The 4,883-nt window shown below is 56.6% G+C and overlaps 1 protein-coding gene across 1 annotated transcript in view; it reads left to right on the plus strand.

Moving 5' to 3' along the window:
* The window catches only part of SH3PXD2A (SH3 and PX domains 2A), a 251,731-nt gene that overhangs the window by 187,494 nt on the left and 59,354 nt on the right, over window positions 1-4,883 (plus strand). The gene's annotated exons all lie outside the window — the stretch shown is intronic.

A 4,883-nucleotide genomic window follows, 5' to 3' on the forward strand; every position in this document is an offset into this window, starting at 1 on the left:
TTCTAGAAGCCTCTCCATTTCTGTGAGTGGCACCTGGCCCTCCCTCCCATCCCAAACCTGAGAGCAGAGGTGAGGCTCGGATTTGGGGCTCAAAACAGAAAGGTCAGAGGTCAAGGGGAAGGGGTTGGGCCAGCCCCATCCTCACACAGCTGTAGGCTGGAAAGGGGGAGTGAACGTACTGGTGAGGGCGGGGGGCAGAGGAGGAGGCAGCAGGCAGAGGACCCCTTGCCTGTCCCAGGCCCCTTGCAGCTATCCTTCTGGTGTTGCCTGTGACAAGGGCCTCGGCCTGAGCTAATCACTGGGCTCCCGGCCCTTTTTCCTCTCTCCTGAGCCAGTGAGCCAGAGCCCACTTGGCCCACAGCAATACATTTTATTCACCAAACGTATGGCCTGGCTGCCCGAGGGCCTATGGAGAGGCCAGCAGGCGGAGGCCGGCCTGGGAGGAATCCGTTGTGAGGGACCGAAGGGACCTTGGTGGGACGCCCAGGGTTTGGGGGGTCATGGACAGTGTGGGGAGTGGGGGGTGGGGCCGCTGTAGGGCTTGGCTTCTCAGGATGGACCCAGCTGTTCGGAGAGAGAGGCTGAGGGGAGGCCACGTGGGCCAGGAGAAACCAGCCAGACTGGGGGTCCAGGGCCGGAGTCTTGGGCGAGGCGCCAGGTCTCTCTGGGCCGGCCTTGGTTTCCCCATCTGGAATGTTGGCAAGCTCAGTGAAACAGGAAATTCAGAGGTAAGGGGCTGATGCTGGGGACCCTTGTAGATAAGGGGCTTTGAGCTGCTTAGGCAGGCACCCACCCATGAGTGGGCCCAGCTGGCAAATGCCCGCTGCCTGCCAGGAGGTGAGGTCTGAGAAAGGCATGAGAAGGGACAGAGCCATGGCCACTTCACCTGGCGCCTGTGGCCCTTGCCCTAACCTACCTGCTGGTTTTGAGGCTTCAGAGGAACCTAAGCCCTTCCTTTCCTCCCCAAATCTCCTGTTTCCTGTTTGCTTTATAAACACTGTCTACAGTTTACATAGGGTATTAACCCTGTCACTTCATACCATGATCAGAACAACCCCACAGAGTAGGTACTGTTGTTGTTCCTGTTTATAGATGAGGAAGCTAAAGCTCAGAGAGGTTAAGTATCCTCTGCAGGGTCACAGAGCTGTTAATAATAAGGACAAATCAGGACCAGACCTCAGACTCCAGCTGGATGCTTCTGCATCATGACTCTCAGGCAATTACTGTGTCCAGTGCCGTGTCCCATGGCCCCAATCCTGGGGTGCCTGTCTACCCACATCGGGGCGACTCTTGTCTAAACCACATGGTCTAGTTGGGGAGCAGTGCCCCACAAGAAAATCCAGTGCAAGCACTGTGGCTGAGTGATTGAGGGGCTGCTGGAGGGTCAGGTAGAATTGGGGGTGGTAAAGGGGAAGGCATTCCAGGCAAGGGGCCATAGCTGGAGCAGAGGCTTGGATGTAAGAACCTGCCTAGAACAGTGTGGTGTGTTGAATGTTGCCTGGGTCAGAGGAATTGTGTGTCAGGGAACTTGGGGAACTTAGGTTGTCAAGAAAGACTGAGCTTGAATGTAGCATTTCTTCTTTCATCAGCAGGGACCCACTGAAGGTGTGGGAGCATGATTTGGCAAAAGCCTCGTGTAGAAGTCTTAAAGCCGGCAGCCAGATCAGGCAGGAGCCAGGGGTCCCTCCAGGTGGCAGCGGGAGGAATGCAGGTGTGAGGCAGGCGTGGGGCAAGGCTCTGGGGAACTGCCAGAGCCTCAGCAGATCCAGCCAGGGGCTCTGAGAAAGGCACGAAAATGAGATGGAGGAGGAGACGCTGGCGAAAAGTCCCCTTCCAATCCGGGAGGGGCTCTTCTCTCTAAAAGGAGTACTCCCCTTCTCCATGCCTCCGCCAAATTTTTCCTATCTGAAGACAGGAGGCTCCCTCCACTGCATCTCTCCCTCCCTCGGACTGACTCCCTCAGCCCCCGATTTTCCAGGCCTGGGCTGGGAGGCGATCCAGAGCGGCCTCTGTAGGATGACATCACCCAGAGGCCCGCCTGCCGAGTGGTTTCTCATCCGGATACCTGCTCCCAGCTCACGCCCGCCCGGGCAGCCCTAAGAGGCAACACCCTAAGAGCAGATGCCAGAGTGAGCAGGGGGCTTGCATGTGCTGGGGGAGGGGGGGCAGCCAGGAAGACAGAGTCTGTCTGTGTGTCCATCTGTTTGTCCCCTAACCTGCGGGCCACTGTCTGTCCTCAGTGCTCTGAAATGCCTGGAGAACATTTTCTTAACTTTTCTACCTGTGTCCCAGAGTGTCAAGTCTTCAGAAAGCTCAGGCCAGTTTTCCAAGGGGTGGGGTGGAGGTGGGAGCAGCGTGTGGATTTTTCCCCTCTTTGAAACCTAGCCTCAGATTTCCTTGGCTTGGATTAAAGTGAGTCTCTCCATTCCCCGGCACCCTGCTTACCCTCTCAAACAGCTTTTGGCCTCAAACCCATCACTCCTCACTTCTCCCAGCCTCTGTTTCCCCATCTCCCCTTTTCTGCCTCCCAGAATTTGTAGTTTCCCCAAATTTTGGAGGTGAGGCCCTGCTTGGTGTATCTGTATTGGCTCAAAGCAAGCCGTTATATCACCTTGTTCAACCATCTGCTCATTCATTCATTCATTTCACCCAACAGTTACAGAGTCCCTACCCGCAGTGGGCACTGTGGGTCTGGTCAGTAGGTATCGTAGTGGAGAAGAAACCCACACTCCAGTCTCCATTGTTGTTGTTCGCTAAGTCATGTCTGACTCTTTGCGACCCCATGAACTGCAGCACACTAAGCTTCCCTGTCCTTCACTCTCTCCCATGAGTATACTCAAATTCAGTAAGCACTGACTATTTGCCAAGCGTGTTGGGGTTGGATGAGGCAGGGGCCCTCCTCGGGAGCAGTGGCACATGCAGGGCAGAAGTCAGGACATGAGCAGCGGTGTCAGGTAGGCCCAGGGGTCCAATCCCAGCTGTGTGACCTTGAGAAAATTGCCTCATGAGCCTTAGTCTGCCTGTGTGTGAAATGGGACGCTAACACGCGCCTACTCTTGGGTTCTTCTGAGGCTCCGCTGAGACAGCAATATGATTTGTGCTAGGTGGGCATCCCGAGTGGGCAGTAAGGAAGGCTTGCTGTTGATGGTCAGCATCATCTGGGTTCTTGGGGCTTTGGAGCTCTCTAACCAGCTGGAGAATTCCCATCTTCTCTTTGTACCTTGAGTTTTCCTCTCCCGCAAACTGGCAAGGGAGCCTCTGTGTCCCACAGGCTGGGGACTGGCCCTTTTTGTGTGGGGTGCCCTGCCAGCAACCCCCCTCCCCTCCGGGGACACAGTGGAAAGTGGTCTCTGCCAGCCCCGTGCCCAGCGCTGCCTCTGTCCGGCTGGCAGGGGCAGGCACAGAGGCTGGCCCCATCTGAGTGCAGAGCCAGGCCGGCCCTGCTGCCCAGCTGTTGGTTGCATTTCGGCCTGAAACCCAATCCTGGCTTTGGAGGGGCCTGGGGTAGTGCGTGTGCATAGCCATGTGGCAGGCCTCAGCTGGGACAGGGTCCCTCCTGCCTCTCCAAAGAGCTGAGCGGGGGCTGCAGGGTCCCCACCTCAGGGGAGAAAATTGGCAGGGGAGGTGGATTTCTTTCCCCGACATCGTCCCCTGCCCTCGGTTGGATAGAGCCTCTCGGAGGGAAAGACCCAAAGATCTAAGCAGTGTTTCTCACCCTGGCTCTGTGTAAGAACCACAGGTTGTAGGGCAGGGGTCTTAAAAAAACTAGCTGAGACCAATTAAATCAGCCTCTCTGGGGACTCGGGCATCCGTGTTCTTTAGAAGCTCCCCAGATCTTGTGATATCAAGTTGAGGTTCGTTGTGAGGAGAATGGGATGTCTGGAAACAAATCAGGGTCGGTTCTGTAACAGAACGAGACAGGCTTGAACTTAAAACACGGAGTGAATTTGGTTCTCTCCATGAAGGCTGTGTGGGCTGGCTCAAGCCTCTGCTCTGGGTCTCTGAGGTGTCCTTTGTGAAATGGGAAGGTAATAAGATTGTTGTGAGGATAAAAAATGCAACAGGGTACATGCCTGGTACAGAACATTTGCCAAGTTAGACTCAGGCATGTGGGGAATGTAACTGCAGGCTGAAGCACCAAGGGGGCCGTGTGGAGCCCGGGGACCCTCTCAGCCATTTCTATAGCCAGGCTGGTGGTGTGAAGCCCCCAGCTTTTCAGGAGATTGGTAGATGTGTGGGGCAGTAGACACGTAGTTTAAGACGTATACTAGGAGTTCCCTTTTCGGAGGAGATCAGAGGGGAGGGGTCTGGGAAAGCTTCCTGTAGGAGGTGACCAGGGGGTCTCTGGTTCGTGGATCCCTTCAGCTCCTAGCCGGTCATGTGTGTTCTTAGGTGCTTAGGTCCGCACTCCACCCTAGTGATGACGACAGTGAGGTGCAGAGAGGTTTTAGCTGGACATTCAATGCCATATAGCCAATAAGCTGGGATGCACGAGGTCTGTCCACCTTCCAGCCCGGTGTTTGCTTAATGCCTATTACACTGGTCCAGTGCCTTACCAGTCCAGTGAGCCGCTGCTCGCTCCAGGGCACCTCTGGCCTGCTGCCCTCCTCCCCCTGAGCCCCACCTTCTGACCCCTCAAGCTCCTGAAACTGCCAGGAGAGGGCGGCGGGAGGCTTCCGGGAGCCTGACCACAAGCCCCAGCAGAGCTTAAAAGCAGAGGGACGCTGCGTCGGTTTCCATGTGGCTGGAGGGCGGCAGCCAGGCCAGACGATGCCCCGACGGGAAGCGGGGCTGGAGGCGACAGCCTAAAGCCAGTCCCTGGGCGCCAGGCCCGCCGGGTCGGTGGCCGCGCCTTGGTGAGCCCGAGGGGCAAGAGTGGAGCC

This window comes from Bison bison, unplaced genomic scaffold, assembly GCF_000754665.1.
Source record: "Bison bison bison isolate TAMUID 2011002044 unplaced genomic scaffold, Bison_UMD1.0 scf7180017864456, whole genome shotgun sequence".
Taxonomy (NCBI): domain Eukaryota; kingdom Metazoa; phylum Chordata; class Mammalia; order Artiodactyla; family Bovidae; genus Bison; species Bison bison.